Source organism: Nomascus leucogenys, chromosome 17 (genome assembly GCF_006542625.1).
Source record: "Nomascus leucogenys isolate Asia chromosome 17, Asia_NLE_v1, whole genome shotgun sequence".
Taxonomy (NCBI): domain Eukaryota; kingdom Metazoa; phylum Chordata; class Mammalia; order Primates; family Hylobatidae; genus Nomascus; species Nomascus leucogenys.
The window spans coordinates 41,101,500-41,121,540 of NC_044397.1; positions in this window are offsets into that span (position 1 = coordinate 41,101,500).

Sequence of the window (20,041 nt, forward strand, 5' to 3'; positions counted from 1 at the left end):
TCCTCTCCAATCGTCTTCCCCCAAGCACCTTCCTCCTTTCACTTTGTCAGTGTAATAAATATAATTGGAAGCACACACAGCTCCTACTTGCAGGCAAGCATAAATTATTCCTCTAGCACTAGGAACACTAATTTGTAACATAGATTAAATTTGGCTCTGGACTGGGGAGGGATTACACCTTTAAAATTTGTTTCGTCATTTAAGGAAATCACTCACTGTCCACATCAGGATGGATTAGAATGTGTCAGTATTAATACTGGGCATTTCCCTGTTGTCACTTGCTATTAGAGGAACAATTATTTTACATCTGAGTAAAAATCTTACTCAGAGGGTAAAGTTAATGTAGCATGCAGAGCTGTGTGGAAACAAGGCTTGGACGTCTTATGAACGCAGGCAATTGCCCATTACGGTGTTGGTTAACATATTTCTTCCACTTCATCTGTTTTACTGTATATAAGAGCATTATCGTTTTGCTTAGAAGATGTTTTGGCCCCTCTGAACTCAGATCAACGTGACACAGACTCACAGTTCAAAGGTTAAAAGAGAATTGATCTGTGAGCTTTCGCCAATCTCTTGCTCTGCTCCCTGCTCTCTAAAGGATAAATCTCTTTTTCAGATAAATCCAGATTGCTTTTTCAATAGATTGGCTTTTGGCCTCTCCTGCGGAACAGTACTTTGACTTAACCCGGACAGCCTCCCTGTAGCTATGAAGAAATCATTTCTAACATGTGAGGTTAATTCGGTAAATGAAGCGTTGGATTTTCTTTCATGGAAGCAAGAAAAATTGTTTGGATGAGGTTAGCAAAGGCAAGGCAAGCTCAGGGGACATTCCCTGGGGCTCCACCCCAGGATGAGGCTCTGTTGAACACTTATTGCAAGGCTAAATGAGTAAAGATGGAGCCGGGCGGGGGGGGTGGGGGAAACAAATCTTCATTTCTGCATTGCTTTTTGCGTTTTGAGTGATTTCTGCATTGCATTTTGCGTTCTGAGTGATTGCGATTGAGAAATGTGGAATGGGTAGAATTAGTCCCAATTGGCGAATGGGTAGACTGAGACCCAGATAGCTGCCCATGGCTTACCACTCATCACACATTGAGTTATGCTTTACAAGGAGGGGACATGGTTTCTTTCCCTGTGCTGTGCCCCCTTCTCATTTGGTAGATCTGTTTTGATTTTTTTTTTCTTTTTTTTCTTTTTGAGACAGAGTCTTGCTCTGTCGCCAAGCCTGGAGTGCAGTGGTGCGATCATAGCTCACGGCAGCCTCCAACTCCTGGGCTCAAGCAATCCTCCTGCCTTGGCCTCCCAAAATCCAGGGATAATAAGCAGGAGCCACCATGCCCAGCCTTCATTCAGTAGGTTTGAATCCAAGTGCTTGCAGAAGGGAAAGAAAAAGAAAATACATTTGTGATGAAAAATATCACACTAAACTGTACAGAAGTCTCTCAGCCACTGGGATGAGGTATTCTGCCTGCCTCCTGGTGTCAGGATCCCCTATCTTAACCATGTCCCTTGGCAATATTTTACCTGGGAACAATTCTCTTGAAAGGTCCTCCCAGAAAGCAAGGACTAACTGATTTGATGGAACTTGTTATCCTGCATTATGACTTGGTGGGAATTCAGGCCCCTAAAGATTGGGAGAGAGAATGAGACTCTTCCAACTCTTATGTGCAACTTCCTTGCATACAAATAAAACACCTCTGCAGGTCAGGGACCTTCAGACCCCTGCTGGATCGGGATGTCCACTGCAGCCCTTTAGCTCTGGGACCCTTCCCTATACCTAACCTTTGACCTTCTCTGGGAAGACATAACAGTGTGTGTGGGGGTGGGTATTGGTATGCAAGGAAGTTGCACAGAAGAGTTGAAAGAGTCTCATCAGGAAATTTCTAGGAATGAGGCCTTCCAGGAGAAGGAGACCTGTGTGATCTGAAAAGGGACCACAGGAAGGGGATAGGTGATGGACTTCAAGAACACAGAAGCTGACCAGGCATGGTGGCTCATGCCTGTATTTCTAGCGCTTTGGGAGGCTGAGGCGGGAAGATCCTTTGAGTCCAGGAGTTCGAGACCAGCCTTCGCAACATAGTGAGACCCCCCATCTCTAAGAAAAATCAATAAATAAACAAAACCACCTGGTGTGGTGGTGTGGTGGTGCACTCCTGTGGTCCCAGCTACTTGGGAGGCTGAGGTGGGAGGATTGCTTGAGCCTGGGGAGGTGGAGGCTGTCATTGTGCCACTGCATTCCCAGCCTGGATGACAGAGCAAGACCCTGTCAAAAAAAAAAAAGAAGAAATATTTGGGCTTCTGATAACAATTCAATGCAAGTTAAAGCAATTAGAGAATGAACATCTACTAGGCTTCTTTGTGCCAGAAATATTTTGAGAGCCCGTGTTTATGTCCTATAATCTTTAGTGAAATTATATGTGCTATGTGTAATTGTGCCTCCCCCCAAAAATTCATTTGTTAAAGTCCTAACCCCCAACATTTCAGAATATGACCTTATTTGGAGATAGGATCTTTCCTGAGGTTATCAAGTTAAAATGACATCAGTCGGGTGAGCCCTAATCTAGTATGACTGGTGTCCCTGTGCAAAAGTGAAATTTGGACAGACACACATAGAGTGAAGATGTTGAGAAGAGATGCAGGGAGAAGACAGCTGTCTACAAGCCAAAGAGAGAGGTCTCAGAAGGACCCAACCCTGCTGACACCTTGATCTCAGACTTCCAGTCTTCAGAACTGTGAGATCATACATTTCTGTTGTTCAAGCCATCTAGTCTGGGTTCCTCTGTTATGGCAGTCTGAGCAAATGAATACAGTAAGTCAAAATAAAAATGACTGCTGTGGCCCGGCACGGTGGTTCACGCTTGTAATCCCTGCACTTTGGGAGGCCGAGGCGGGTGGATCACGAGGTCAGGAGATCAAGACCATCCTAGCTAACACAGTGAAACCCCATGTCTACTAAAAATACAAAAAAATTAGCCAGGCTTGTTGGGGGCACCTGTAGTCCCAGCTACTCAGGAGGCTGAGGCAGGAGAATCACTTGAACCTGGGAGGCGGAGGTTGCAGTGAGCCGAGATTGCACCGTTGCACTCCAGCTTGGGCAACAAGAGCAAAACTCCATCTCAAAAAAAAAAAAGAAAGAAAAGAAAAGAAACATTGCTGCAACATGAATGGATCTCAAAAACATTACATGAAGTGCAAGAAGCCAACACGAAAGGGCACATTCTATGTGAGACCATTTATATGAAGTATCCAGAATTCATAGATCCACAGAGATCTATGGAGAAAGCAGACTGCTTTCTTCATAGGAGAAAGCAGGCTGATGGTGGCCAGGGACTGGAAGAAGGAGGGAATGAGATGTGACAACTTAATGGGTACAGGGTCTCCTTTGAAAGTGATGCAAATGTCCCATAACCAGCTGGCAAGGACGATTGCGCAATTCTGTGAATGTACCAAACGCCCCTGCATTGTACACTTTAAAATGAGTCATTTTCTGTTATATAGATTTCACCTCAATTAAAACAAAAGAAGAAGATGGATGGTGTGCACCACTTGCAGATAAGAGCTGCTAGCGAGAAAGGGTGACCTGAAGAGTCCGTGTTCCATTTTGTAGCTTACGTTTATTGAGTAGATAGAGGCTGCCTTTGAAAAGAAGCAGAAGTACATAAAACCCCTGGAACCAGTGGGAAAGAAGAAAAGGCACTGGAAACTTGTCTTTTTTTTTAATTTAATTTTTTTTTAGATGGAGTCTTGCTCTGTCGCCCAGGCTGGAGTGCAATGGCATGATCTCAGCTCACTGCAACCTCTGCCTCCCTGGTTCAAGCAATTCTTCCTGTCTCAGCCTCTCAAGTAGCTGGGATTACAGGCGCCCACCACCACACACCCGGCTAATTTTTCTTTTGTATATTTAGTAGAGGTGGGGTTTCACCATGTTGGCCAGGCTGGTCTCGAACTCCTGACCTCAGGTGATCTGCCCGCCTTGGCCTCCCCAAGTGCTGTGATTACAGGCATGAGCCACCATGCTTGGCTGAAACTAGTCTTTTTGCAGTGGCCATAGGTGTTGGACATGGCATTGCTGAATTACGTGGGTAGGAAACCACTTGTCCACTTCTTCTGTTGTCCCTGACTTAAGATAGTTCGATTTATGATAGTTTGACTTACAATGGTTTGACTTACGATGGTTCCACTTATGATTTTTTGACTTTAGGATGGAGCAAATGTGATATTTACTTAGTAAAAGCCATATTTTGAATTTTTAACTTTGATGCAAAATGATTTATAATCACTTTATTATAAAACAGGCTTGGTGTTAGATGATTTTGCTATAGGCTAATATAAGCATTCTGAGCTAGACAGAACGCTAGGCTAAGGCAGGCTAGGCTAAGTTACGTTTGGTAGGTCCAGCGTACTGAATGCATTTTCAAAGTAGGATATTTTTGGTTTATGATAGACTTATCCAAATGTGACTCCTTTGTAAGTCAAAGAACGTCTGTAATTGTGCCGGGCCTCACGTAAGAAAACACCTGCCCCAGCGCCCTCCTCGGAATCTGGATGAATCTCGGCAGCAGATGTATTTCTTGGGCTGCTTTGGCATTTTTTGAATCCCCTTTCTACATTGGAAAATTTCCAAGCTTTTGAGTCTTGCCTCTTCAAGACGGAAGCCAGGAACTCGTTTCCAGGCATCCTTGTAACTAGGGCACAGTGACACAGATCCAATGTGAATGCCTGAGAACAATTTAGCAGGCAGTGACATGAGGAAGGGGGTTCTTTGCAGAGTTGATTCCTGATGAGGGTGAAAAAGGGTGTCCAACATTCAGTGGCAGCTGAACAGGGCTCAGGATTGAGGTCCCATACTGCACCATAGGGGAGGGCTTTTTGTGCTGTGAAAGGGGTTCTGGAATTCAATATGGCATGGGATTTGGCCTTGGAGCCTCCAGCCTTGCTTCTAAGTGAGCCCTTGTGGTGATTCTCAGACTGCCTTTTTTTTTTTTTTTTTTTTTTTTGAAATGGTGTCTCACTCTGTTGCTCAGGCTGGAGTGCAGTGGCGCAGTCTCGGCTCACTGCAACCTCCGCTTTACGGGTTCAAGTGATTCTCCTGTCTCAGCTTCCTGAGTAGCTGGGATCACGGATGCATACCACCACGCCTGGCTAATTTTTGTATTTTTAGTAGAGATGGGATTTTACCATCTCTGTTGGCCAGACTGGTCTCGAACTCCTGACCTCAGGTGATCTACCTGCCTTGGCCTCAGGCTGCCTTTTTTACTGAACTAAGTGTGGTTTTGCCAATAAGGACCTCTACTGAGACAGCCCACCAGGAAATGCTGGACAACCTGCTTGCTTTGAAGGCAGGGTTGTGCCAAGAGGGGCAGCATCTGGAGGCTCCAGGGTGGCCTTGGAGTGGTCTATGGTTGGACCATTTGCAGGAGAGGAAGAGTCATGTCAGTTGATGAGAATACTCTGCACTCTACATGGGCAATCTACCCTTCACCCTTTTCCTACTTTTCCTTTTTTTTTTTTTTTTTTTTTTTTGAGACAGATATCATCTGTCACTTAGGCTGGAGTCCAGTGGTATGATCTTGGCTCACTGTAGCCTCGATCTCTGTGGCTCAAGCAATCCTCCTGCCTCAGCCCGTGAGGAGCTGGAACCACAGGTGTGTACCACCATGACCAGCTAATTTTTACTTTTTATAGAGGTGGAGTCTCCCTGTGTTTCCCAGGCTGGTCTCGAACTCCTGAGCTCAAGCAATCTGCCTAACTTGGCTTCCCAAATTGCTGAGATTACAGATGTGGGGTACCTTGACTGGCTCTCCTACCCTTTCTTCCTGACCTTCCGTTTGCTTTGGACTACATCTAAACCAGACTCCACCTGGACATGACTTTCAAGGCTGGAAAGAACTGATCACCTAGGGCAGGAGTGGTAAACACTTTCCATTGGTTCCATGAAATGTTACGTTAATTGGGCAGAGAATGTCATCCTGCCAAGCCTGAATATGGTTTCGGGGTCTGCTCAACACTACACTCCTAGCATCAACTTCTAGTAGTTTAATGTCAGCACAATCAAATCTCCTCACTATCTCTGCCCCATAGCCTTACCTTAAACACTTAATGGGTTGGGCATGGTGGCTCACATCTGTAATCTCAGCACTTTGGGAGGCTGAGGTGGGAAGATCGCTTGAGTCCAGGAGCTCGAGGCTGCAGTGAGCCATAATAGCACTACTACACTCCAGCCTGCGTGACCAAGCAAGACCCTGTCTCCAAAAAAATAAAAATAAAAATAAAAATAAACAAGAAAAACAAAACAAAACAAAACACCTAACATATTATGATGGGGAGAGAGAAGCCTTTACAGTACTGCAGGGAAAAGTCAAATGGATCGGAACCTGCATCCACCCTTTGGGGCACTATCCAGAACTTCTTGCTATTCTTATTTCAGCAGTAACCACATAGATTTTTATAGAAACTAAATTTGTAAAATTCGCATAATTAGGGAATGTCAAAGGAAGAACGTGTTCCATGGGATCTGCAGTCCTTATTAAGAGAGAGGAGAACTGAGAGGGAGCCAGTTGAGGTGAGGGTTTGCTTGGAATCAGGAGCTCTCTGCAGAAGCCAGACCTGAGTAGATCTGAGGGGCCAGCACTGAGGGGCACAGTTGGGAGGACCCCAATAAGACTATTCTAGAGACTTGGGCTCTTGAGACGCCATGGGTCTGGTTGGACACTCTGCCTCTCCTGGTTAAGGCTCCTCTGCTCCAGAGAGAAAGACATAGAAGCATTGGCCTTGTTTTCTCTCGCATGGAGAGAACTTAGGGGCCATCAGCCGGTGTTTCTCAATCTGGGCACGATTATCATTGGGGGCAAGAACATCCCCCATTACCTGTGGCTGGAAAATTGCATCCTTGACCCATTCTATGTCCTTAGAGCTCCCTTTCCCTTCCCTAAAGTTATAGGAGCAACTCAATGCCTCCTCATGCATTTCCAAGTGTCCCTGTTTGAGGCTAACTCATTGAGTTGGTGAAGGAAAGAGATGTGTTCGAATTCACCCACACAGAGGCAGGGGTGGAATGAGATCTTGAAGTCCTTAATCCAAAGCTCTTTCCATTGAGATGTTCAGGCAGAAAAAAAAATAAACAAAATTATTTCTATGGAAAACTGTATGTGTGTGTGCACCTGTGTGTGTTGAGACATGTACATATGTGTGACCCAACAAACAGTGTCAGACTGAGAAACTCAAGCATTTTGCAAGAAGCTAGGCTTTGTACATTTGAAATAGGATGGAAGTCATGCCCTGTACCATAAGATTAGCATCTCACAAACACCTAAGCTCACCCACTCCCAAGGTGCTTTTCTCTTCTCTATGTAAAATTAATTTACATTACAGCAAGGTGTTACTGAAATGTCAGGGGTTCAGTCTAGGTCCTGCTGTTAACCACAAAGAAAGCCAATCACTGAGACAACGAGTAGTGCCAAGGGAGAAGGCTTTAATTGGGTGATGCACTCAAGGAGATGGGAGATCAGCCTCAAATCTATCTCCCTGATCAACTAAAATTAGGGATTTATACAGCAGAGAAGAAATGTAATCATGTGTGGAAAACAGGAATTAGGGAGGGGTAAGGAAGAGAAGTTGGCCAATGGGAAGCAGGTCGTTGCTTAGGCAATTATGATGGATGAGAGGTCTGGCATCTCATTATCCAGATGTGATGGTCTCGTGAGTTTCAGCTCCTTGATTCTATCTGGGAGGCCTGATGGTGGTTTCCTGAGAAAGGAACTCAGATAAGACAAAAGTAACTTTCTTGAGTCTTAAGACTGGGAGGGTCAATTTATATGTTTTTTCAAAAGAAACCATAAACATCATTTCTAGGGGAAAATTGGGATGGTTTCATAGGAACATTTTTGTTGGAGAATGTCTTTATTCTCATCTTTGTATCCATGGTAGTTACAGCTGTTTACACTCAGGACACACACACACTCAAGATACTGTCTCTCTGGCTTGTAAGGGACATCAAGTGATATGGTTTGGCTGTGCCCCCACCCAAATCTCATCTTGAATTGTAGCTCCCATAATTCCCACGTGTTGTAGGAGGGACCCAGTGGAGGTAATTCAATCATGGGGGCAGGTTTTTCCATACTTATCTCATGATAATGAATAAGTCTCATGAGATCTGATGGTTTTATAAAGGGGAGTTCCCCTATACACGCTCTCTTGCCTTCTGCCATGTAAGATGTGCCTTTGCTTCTCTTTTGCCTTCTGCCATGATTGTGAGGTCTCCCCAGCCATGTGGAACTGTGAGTCCACTAAACCTTTTTCCTTTATACCCAGTCTTTATTAGCAGCATGAGAACAGACTAATATACCAAGGTAGCAAGTACTTGGCCCTGTCTAAGGATTGGAGGATGACAGTGCAAGGGACGCAGAGGTGGGGCCTTACAGTGGAGCTCCATGGGATTGTCTGTTGAGAATTTCCTGTTGGGCAATAACTACCCTCTCCCATCCCTAATGGAGCTGCCATGTTCATTTATGACATTATTCATCCCTTTCCCCTCTCTCATGCTACGGCTTATTCATCTAGGGCGGAGCACTTCACCCAAACAAGGTTATAATTTCCTTCCCTGAAATACTTGAATGCATGATGCCTTTACCACCACAGTGGAACTATGGTACCACTTGAGCGTAGTTCCTTAATAGTAATGAAAACTTCGATGTTTGGGGGGCTGTTGGCACGTATATTTTAACCATGTGTGGAAATCCAGGCATCTGGGAGCCTGGGGGAAGAAAAAATGCAGAGAAAAGCAGGGACAAGAGAGGGGAAGCCCAGTCTCTGGTTCTAGAGAATTTGGAGGTCCATTTCCATCCTGCCTATTTCAAGGCTGTTTCTGAAACTGCCTTTGCAAAACTTATGACAGTGAGAGAAATCTGACATAGCTGACTCCATTTGCTTCTAGTCCTCCAAGCTAACTGCCTTGTTAGCTTTAAAACAAAGGGGACAACAACCCCATCACGAAACTAACCCCATCCTTGCTGGGGGACTGAAACCACCTTTGTAAGTCTAATGAAAGGCTGCAAGGTTAGGTTAATGGGAGGGGCTGGAATTCTGCTAAAATGTAGGCATAGTTAACGTTAACCAGTCATTATTCTTTAGCTTGATTTTCTATAAGCCCTGTATTGCTCAAGACTTTGTAATCAGAGACACAAGACTTCTAACTTCCCTAATTGCTCCTGTAGATAACATCATTACTGTCAAAACCTAAGATTAGTATTTTTTTTTTGAGACAGAATCTTGCTCTGTTGCCCAGTCTGGAGTGCAGTGGCACCATCTTGGCTCACTGCAACCTTCACCTCCTGGGCTGAAATGATTCTCCTGCCTCAGCCTCCCAAGTAGCTGGGACTACAGGCACTTGCCACCACGCCTGCCTAATTTTTGTATTTTTAATATAGCAAGGTTTCGCCATGTTGGCCAGGCTGCTCTTGAACTCCTGGCCTCAAGTGATCCACCTGCCTCGGCCTCCAAAAATGTTGGGATTACAGGTGTGAGCCACTGCACTTGGCCCTTAGATTAGTCTTTGAGATGTTTTTCAGATTTTTGCATTCTGGAGACTGACTGACGTCACCTGGACCTGTGACTCACACCCAGGAACTGACTCCCATGAGAAGCCCCCACCCAGAAATTGACGAGTGTGTGAAGACAGTTTTATTGGACTCCTATGATTTCATCCCCAGCCAATCAGCAATTTCCGTTCCCTACCCCCTTGCTTACCAAATTATCCTTAAAAACCTTAGCCACTGAGCTGTCAGGGAGGCAGATTTGAGAAACATCTCCCATCACTCTGCTCGGCTGCCTTGCAAAAATTAAACTCTTTCTTTGGTGTTTTTGGTGCATTAGGTTTTCTGGACAGTGGGTAAGATGAATCCTGCAGGGCTATTACCATTTGTACAACTGTTCCTTGGACACCATGGACCAATCAATTTCTTCCTTTGCCTACACCAGTTCACAATGAGTTTCTCTCACTTGCAATCAAGTTCCCCTAAATAGGTCCTGAGTCTGCAGGGTAGACATCTCTATCTCCTCGAGCTCTACCCAGAGGGAGGTGATAATGAGGGCATCTGAGTGACAAGGGTCCTTTAGGCTAAGCTTCAAGAGGGCAAGTGGGTAATGCAGTGTTTCTGCTAGAAAGGCAGTGGCAATGCTGAAGCAGACTCTGAAGTTTTCACAGTAGCTCTCTGCTGTGTGGGAACGCTGCCGTTAACCTTTCCACTTCAGCCTGAAGCTACACCAAACATTTCTGGATGCCTCCGTCCAACCCCAGCCTTGAATGAGAGACTCTACAACCTCTTCTTCGACCCACCTGTGACTCACAAGGAGAGCTGCTGCCTAGACACACTCTTTTCAGTGGAGTGAACTTCATCTCCTTGAGACTTTTTGAAAATCTCAGGGAGATGAGATTGTTATTTTGATTGGTCCTTCTGGCCATATAGAGTACATGACCCAAATAACGTCTCTTCCAACCCCTCCCTCTCTACCTGAGAATATTTTTGCAAATCTCATTGCATGTGGGGAAAGACTGACTAGTTTTTCAATAAATAACCCAAAGCACCAGAAGGTCTAGCACTGTCACTCACGCCTGTAATTCCAGCACTTTGGGAGGCCAAGGTGGGTGGATCACTTGAGGTCAGGAGTTCAAGACCAGCCTGGCCAACATGGCAAAACCCTTGACTCTACAAAAAATACAAAAATCAGCTGGGCGTGGTGGTGCATGCCTGTAGTCGCAGCTACTTGGGAGGCTGAGGTGGGAGGATTGCTTTAACCCAGGAGGCAGAGGTTGCAGTGAGCCATGATTGCACTGCTGGACTCCAACTTGGGCAACAGAGACAGACCCTGTCAAAAAAAAAAAGAAAGGAAGGCAGGAAGGAAGGAAGAAAAAAAGAAAGAAAGAAAGAAAGGAAAGAAAGAAAGAAAGAAAGAAAGAAAGAAAGAAAGAAAGAAAGAAAGAAAGAAAGAATAAAAGCACCAGAAAACTGTTCTCAGCAGAGATGCTTAGATTGATTTACGGATGGATCTTGGAAGAGAACCTGCCATGTTAAGTGTAGCTGGGCCTCCCTTAGAGATGTTCAATATTTAATGTATCCTGAACACCCTTCCGGTGCCACTAAATATTTTAGCTTTACTACCAGATAAACAGGAAATGTCAGTGATGGACTGAAGAAAACATTCCAAAAACTATTTCCTTTTGTCACCAGGGTTTGCTAAGCCTAGTTAGCCTCAGACTCAGCCTCAAAGAGGACAGAATTAGCACTTTTAAAGGTAAACTTTTTACTGGATACAGATAATCTATCAGAGTTACGCTTGCCACTTAATTTGTGAGTGCAAATTATTTCAAGACAACGTAGCTTTTACATAAAGTCTCCTATTAAAAGCACCGGCTATTCTGCAAAGTGGCAAATTCCCTCCTGGCTTAGCAAAGGATGATGATGAGTTATTGGTAATATCACCATCAAGCTCTTATTTGCAAACGTAAAATGAAGTCAATATGTGGATAAAATAAAACTTTAAAACGAAATATTGTTAAAACAAAATAGTTAATGGATTTAGACACATTATCGAGCAGGTATGTTTGGTAACTGATTGGAATAGATCATTTTAATTAATCTCATTGAATCAAAAATCAATAATGAACATTGTACAGCACATCAGAAGTATATTCATTTCCTCCTTCTGTTAATATTTGGACCATTTCTGGCATGAATCTCAAACCCTTTCTCCTGGAGGTCAGACTCAGCGAGGGTGATTGGGTGTCAGATCACCCTTTGTTCTTGCAGATAGGGCGGCTAATCAATCCTGAAACCCAGGAGTGCCCCACTTGATCTTAAAATAAACTCTCCAGAGATGTATTGCAAAATCTGAGTGCTAACCTTGTTCTGCACCAAGTTCAGCTTAGGAAGAGAAATTAAGAATCTCAGCTGTGGGCCGGGTGCAGTGGCTCACACCTGTAATCCCCGTACTTTGGGAGGCCGAGGCAGGCAGATCACTTGAGGCCAGGAGTTCGAGACCAGCCCAGCCAACATGGCAAAACTCTGTCTCTACTAAAAATACAAAAAATTAGCTAGGTGTGGTGGCTCATGCCTGTAGTCCCAGCTATTTGGGTGGGTGAGGCACGAGGATCTCTTGAACCCAGGAGGTGGAGGGCTGCAGTGAGCTGAGATCACCACTGCACTCCCGCCTGGGAGACAGAGTGAGACTCTGTCTCAAAAAAAAAAAAAAAAAAAAAAGAATCCCAGTTGTGGACTGAAACCAGGCAGGACTTTCCACGGGGGACCTCAGGTTTATGGTATTAGTGGCTGGGAAGCACCTGCTTCCATTCTTCCCATCAATCCTGATCTCAGATATACTGTGGATTCTTAATTATTTTAGTTCTATTAATTTTTATTTATAATAATGCTATCAGTATTATATATCACCTGTGATATATAATTGGCTAGGCCAATGTACTCAGGGACTTAGTCAACTCTATCTGGGTTTTGCTGTGAAGGCTTTTGCTTGTTTTTTAAACATGAAGCTGACATTTAAATCAGTAGACATTGAACAAAACAGATTAATCTCTATAATATGGGTGGGCCTTGTCCAATCAGTTGAAGGATATTGAAGCAGGGTGTCACTCTATCACCCAAGTTGGAGAGCAGTGGTGCAGTCATAGCTCACTGCAGCCTTAAACTCCTGGGCTCAAGCAATCCTCCCACCTCAACCTCCCAGATAGCTGGGACTACAGGTGCATGCCACCATGCCTGACTGATTTTTTAATTTTTGTAGAGATGAAGTCTCGCTGTGTTCCCAGGCTGGTCTGGAACTCTTGGTCTTTAGTGAGCCTCCTGCCTTGGCCTTAACTTCAGGTAAAGACTGACTTCCCCTGAGGAAAAAGGGAATTCTGCCCATACACTGCTTTTGGACTCAGACTGTAACAGCAACTCTTCCCTGGGTCTCCAGCCTACCAGGTTACTCTGCAGATTTTGAACTGGCCTCTGTGATTGCATGAGCCAATTTCTTAAAGTCTTTCTCTCTCTCTCTCCTCCACCCCCAATGTGTGTGGGTGTGTATGAATGAAACTGGAAGGAAATAGAATGAAATGGAACCTCCGACTGGCTCTGTTTCTTGGGAAACCTTGATTAATACTTAAGATTTTGGGGCCTCACTTGTCCTGACTGTCTCAGGGGAGGCCCATGAGGTTCCACCTCCTGAGGCCACCAGCCAGGAGAGTCTGAGGCCATTTTCAGTTACAAGAAACATGACAGTAGTGCCTGGGTCAATGGCTTCCTTAGTCAATAGGTCAATGTCTTCCTTAGTCACCTTGAGAGTAATCCCTTCCATAGTCGTCTTGAGAGTAGTGCCTTCCATAGTCATCTTGAGGGTAGAGTAATCCCTTCTATTCCCAAGTCAGTAGGTCGATGGCTTCCATTGTCATCTTGACTATCCATGGAATTACAGTCAAGATGACTATTACTGACTTGGGAATAGAAGGGATTACTTTCAAACCAATAATGGACACTATAGATTCTTCCCTTGACTGTGACTGGGTCCTCTTAGGTCATATGTCTCCCCTGACCTTGCCAGGAGGATACCATGCAACTAAGTGGCTTAGACTGGAAATTGGAAAAGTATAGCCTGTGGGACAACATCCAACTCACCATCTGCTTTTTCATGGCCGATGAGCAACAAATGGTTGTTATATTTTAAACAGTTGAAAAAAAAATGGAAAGGAGAATAGTATTTTATGACATGTGAAATTATATCAAATTAATTTTCACTGCTCATAAACAAATTTTATTGGAACACAATCACACCCATTGGCTTGTGTATCCTCTGTGGCTGCTTTCTTTTTCCATTTTTTTTTTTTTTTTTTTTGAGATGGAGTCTTGCTCTGTCACCCAGGCTGGAGTGCAGTGGCACGATCTCGGCTCACTGCAACCTCCGCCTCCTGGGTTCAAGCAATTTCCTGTCTCATCCTCCTGAGTAGCTGGGACTACAGGTGCAGGCTGCCACATCCGGCTAATTTTTGTATTTTTAGTCGAGATGGGGGTTCACCATATTGGTCAGGTTGGTCTTGAACTCCTGTGATCCCTTGATCACCTGACCTCAGGTGATCCCCCCGCCTCAGCCTCCCAAAGTGTTGGGATTACAGGCGTGAGCCACCGTACCCAGCCATGTGGCTGCTTTCTTGATACAATGGCAGAGTCGAATAGTTGCAACAGTGTCTTCATTGCTTTTTGGCTGTTATAACAGAATAACTGATACTGGATAATTTATAATGAACGTATATATATTTTTTCTTTTTTTAAGAGATGGAGTCTTGCTCTGTGACCTAGGCTGAAGTGCAATGGCATGATCATGGCTCATTGCAGCCTCGAACTCATGGGTGTAAGGGAACCTCCCACTTTGGCCTTCTTAGTAACTGGAACTACAGGAATGCATCACCACACCAAGCTAATTTTTAATTTTTGTTTAGAGGTGGGGGTCTCCCTGTGTTGCCCAGACTGGTCTGGAAAATCCTGGCCTCAAATGATTCTCCTGCCTCAGCTTCCTGAGTCACTGGGATTATAGGAATGAGTTACTGCACCTAGCATGAACAGAAATTTAATGGCTCAGAGTTCCAGAGGCTGAGAAATCCAAGATCAATGGGCTGGCATCTGGTAAGGAGGCTCTTCTTGCTGCATCTTCCCATAGCAAAGGGGCAAAAAGAGTGAGAGAGAGCAAGGCCGGGCATGGTGGCTCACGCCTGTAATTCCAGCACTTTGGGAGGCCGAGGCAGGTGGATCACAAGGTCAGGAGATGGACACCATCCTGGCTAACACAGTGAAACCCCGTCTCTACTAAAAATACAGAAAATTAGCCAAGCATGGTGGCGGGCGCCTGTAGTCCCAGCTACTTAGGAGGCTGAGGCAGGAGAATGGCATGAACCCGGGAGGCGGAGCTTGCAGTGAGCCGAGATTGTGCCACTGCACTCCAGCCTAGATGACAGAGCAAGACTCCATCTCAAAAAAAAAAAAAAAATGTGAGAGAGAGCAAGAGGTACACTTCAGAGCCTCAAGCCCTTTCATAATCAGCATTAATCCATTCATGAGAGTGGAACCTTCATAACTTAAATACCTCCCATTAGGCCCTACCTCCCATCACTGTTGCATTGGGGATTAACTTTTCAACACATGCTTTTTAGGGTACACATTCAAATCATAGCAAACAGAGACCATATGGCTCACAAACCTAAAATATTTACTGTCTGCCTCTTTACAGAAAATGTTTGTCTGTGCTTGGCTTTGATTTGTTGCTGTCCATGTATACCTAGAATTGGAAATGAGGGCTGTGTGGATGAGGGCCAGATATTTTAACAAGATCAGGATTTTATTAGGAAGGAAGGAAGGGGGAATTAACACAGTATAGGAAGTCAATGCTGTTCACTACACATGAGACTTCTCTGAGACTCAGTTTTCCCATCTACAGTTTTGAGGTAAAGCAAAATATATATTATGGGAAATTGTTGAGAATTCAGGAGAAGGCATGTAGACATAACTGATTGACAGATTCATGAGATGACTGGCTGGCTGGATGGATGGATGGATGAATGTGTGGATAGATGGATGGATTGATGGATGGATGAATAAATGGATGGATGGATGGTTGGGTGAATGGATGGATGGATGGATGGATGGATGGATGGATGGATGGATAGATGGCTGGATGGGTGGATGGATGGATGGTTGAGTGGATGGCTGTTTGGCTGGATGGATGGATGGGTGGATGGATGGGTGAATGGATGGATGGATGAATGGATGGATGGAGGGATAGATGAATGGATGGATAGATGCATAAATGGATAGGTGGATGGATTCATGGGTGAATGGATGGATGGATGGATGGATGCATGGATGGATGGATGGATGGCTGTCTGGTTGGATGGGTGGGTGGATGGATGGATAGACGGATGGATGGATAGGGAATGGTTAAAGTGAGGCTGGGAAGGTAAACTGGCCCATATTATGCCAAATAGTTCTGGCTTTATTCTGCAGCCATGGGGAGCTGTAGAGAATGCAGAGAATGACAAGGTGGCATTTGCATTTGAAAGCGATAACATGGTATTTTATGGCTGGCTAGAGCAGAAAGTTCATTTAATTGAAGAGCAAAAGGAACAAAATGTCTCCTGAAAGAGAGCAGGAAAACAGAGTGGGAAAATTATCCAGCTGCTCTGTCCTTAACATTTTCTCACTGAAAGGGAAGAGCCCAGGAAGAACCAGCTCTACGGGATGAGCGAGGGGATTACATCAGTGAAACACATTCAGAACAACCCTATTAAAATGGGCACTGATAACTGTGTGCCATGTGGTGGTCCTTGAGCTAGGATGATGATAAGGAGAATGCTACTTGGGAGACCTCAGGAGAGAACATAGAGAACTCCAGTTCGGAAGCCACAGGTTCTAATCCTGACCCCACCACTAACTTGCCATGTGACCTGGGGCAAATAGATCCATCTTTCTGTACCATCATCTGTAATACTGCTGAGAAAGAGAACTCTTTCCAATGAGATGTTACTGAAAACATTAACACACTAGCAGGGACAGAGTCAGGTTTTGGGAGACTTGAAGTTGAAACTATTGTGGCTACCTCCTTAAGGAAAACAAAATTGGATGAGAAAGTTAAAATTTATTTAGAAGGAGATGAGAAATCCAACAAATCACACATTTTTTAAAGAGCCCAAAATGCTATGGACACCACAAAAAAAAAAAAGAAAAAAGAAAATGGGATTATTATTGAACTGTTTGACAAACCCTGTCAATTGTTTTTTTCTACACTTTTTGACTGCATACTTTCTGGTCGCCTCTTCACGGGACAATGCTTGTATTACATTTTCTTTTCTTTCTTTTTTTTTTGAGACAGAGTCTAGCTCTGTCACCCAGGCTGGAGTGCAGCGGTGCCATCTTGGCTCATTGCAACCTCCACCTCTTGTGTTCAAGTGATCCTCCTACCTCAGCCTCACAAGTAGCTGGGATTACAGGTGTGCACCACCACACCCAGCTAATTTTTGTATTTTGAGTAGAGATGGGGTTTCACCATGTTGGCCAGGCTGGTCTCAAACTTCTGGCCTCAAGTGGTTCACCTGCCTTGGCCTCCTAAAGTGCTGGGATTACAGATGTGAGCCACTGTGCCTGGCCTTGTATTACATTTTCTAAAGAGAAGATGGATAGGTAATTCAGCCTTTCAGATTGAAGCATGTTTTTGGTGATGGACAATTGGATGGCAGGAAACACGTGGTGTGACTCTTCCATAGCTGCACTTGTATGTATTCTCGTTATAGGTCTGTATCCTGCAAAAACAGGGATTCTGATATATTCCATTTAGCATGATTCCCATCAGAAAAGAAACATGAGTGTGGCATGTGTTTGCAATTCTCTGCATTGTTTCCCTGAGTGAATTCCTAGAGCAAGAGGATTAACATTTTTGACTGCATCATTGAGAACTGAACTCTCAATTCTACATACTGTAGCATTGAATGAATTCCTAGAACAAAAGGATTTACATTTTTGACTGTGCATTAATGAGAATTGAACTCTCGGCTTGCACTGTTATCTGTCTGATGTAAGATGAATCTCGCACCCATGTATTTCACACCCAGTTTCTGTTCCATTGCCCACACACTTTCCATGCTGTGTCAGCCTCCAGGTGAGCTGACTGTGTGCAGTGGGGATATTCCTAAAAGTCAGGATGGTTAGGTGACCATAAACCATGTATACATATCCCATTGAACCTAAGCCAAATGTGTCTGTCTCCACTGCCCCTTGGCTGGACACAGCTATTCATTAAGTTGTATTTGGACAAATCACCATTCTTAAAGGAAAGATCATATAATTTCTCTACAACACACCAGTACCCCAAATGAAATCCACATAGATAAAAGACCTATATGCAAAAAACAAAATCATAAAACACTTAGAGCAACACCTAGGAGAATTTCTTTATATCACTGGGATAAGAGAGGATATCTTAAATTTGATGGAAAAGAAACACATCATAAAAGGAGGCAGTAAAACATTTGGCTTCATTAAAACTTCAAATGTCTGTGTGACAACAAATGACACCACAAAAATAACTACAGTTTTTGGAAGAGTCTCTTAAGTGTTTTACACATATTATCTCATTTAATCCTAATAACAATACAATAAAGAATATTATCATCTTCACTTTAAAGACCAGGAAAATTAGGCCTGGAGAAATCAGATAATTTGCTGAAAGCCACGTGACTAATTTATAAGTGGCTGAGACCAGTTAAGAACACAGGTATTTTGTCTCTTAATCTTCCTCTCTTAACTAAATGTCTTATCCCATCTCACCTTCTTGCCATGTTATCTGCAATAAAGTGATAAGACATGCCAAACTAAGACATTTTTGCAACTTATATAGCCTATATCACCATCAAGGAATTAGTATTCAGAATATAAAAAGAACTGCAATATATCAATTGCAAAAAGACATACAGCTCAGTAGAAAATAGGCAAAGAATAAGGACAGATCATTCACAAATGAGTGCACCAGAAATGCCAAGACACACATGAAAAGGTGCTCAATGTCACTCATAACCAAGGAAATGGAAATTAAAATGACAAGGAATTCTGTCTTACATGCGGCCCATGATCCAAAGCTGGAAAGTCTAATAAAGTGTTGGAGATGATATGGGGCCAGGAATTCTTTTTTTTTTTTTTTTTGAGACGGAGTCTCGCTCTGTCGCCCAGGCTGGAGTGCAGTGGCGCAATCTCAGCTCACTGCAAGCTCCGCCTCCCAGGTTCATGCCATTTTCCTGCCTCCTGGGACTACAGCCATCCACCACCATGCCTGGCTAATTTTTTTTTATTTTTAGTAGAGACGGGGTTTCACTGTGTTAGCCCGAATGGTCTCCATCTCCTGACCTCGTGATCCGCCTGCCTTGACCTCCCAAAGTGCTGGGATTACAGGCGTGAGCCACCACGCCCGGCCGGGGACAGGAATTCTTATGAGAGCATAAAGTGCTGCAATTACAGTCATCCCTGGGTATATTCAGGGGATTAGTTTCAGGATCCCTGTATATTTGAAAATTTGTACATGAGTTTTTGCAGTCACTGCTGCAGAACTGGCATATGTGAAAAGTCAATGAATTGCCTTAGTTCAAGGTTACAGTGAGCTATGATCACACCACTGCACTCCAGCCTGGGCAACAGAATAAGAATTTGTCTCTTAAAAGAAAAAAGTCCACTCTCTATATACAAAGATTTACATTTTCTTTTCTTTTTTTTTTTTTTTTTTTTATTATTATTTGAGATGTTGCCCAGGCTGGCCTCAAACTCCCAGGCTCAAGCAATCCTCCAGCCTCAGCCTCCCAAAGTGCTGGGATTACAGGCATGAGCCACTGCACCCTGCTTCCGAATACTGTATTTTCATTCTGGGTTTGGTTGAAAAATATGCGTGGATAAGTGAACCCACACAGTTCAAGCCATGTTGTTCAAGGATCAGCCATACTTCCAAGGGCAATTTGATAGAACCCAACGGAGATGAAGATGTACATCTCTTGTGATGCGGCAATTTAAGCCCATGTGACTCTAACAGAAACTCTCACCCTTGTGCATTAGGAGGAAAATACAAAGTTTTCTCTAGCATACTGTTTTAATTACAAAACACGGATATGAAATCACTCTTGCTCAGTAAGGAAATGAAAGAGCAAATGGTGGCTTATGCCTACAGTGCTAGAGAATGGTTAAAGTGAGTGGATTGCTCAGGTATGAAACAGATGAAACAAAAAGTCATAAATTTGAATTAAGAGAAATCAGACTGCAAAAGTTTATGTCAAATTTAATATCCTCATTCTATAATTTTAAACCTCACAAAGGGAGTATGTTTTAGATCCTTTTATTGTGAAATGTACATTGTGAAAAGTACACCAAATACATATTTACATATAATTTAATTTTTATAAAATGAACCCCTATGCAACAAAACAGCCAGTGCCCCAGAAGCCCCTGTGTATTATTTTAAATTTGGTGTGGCC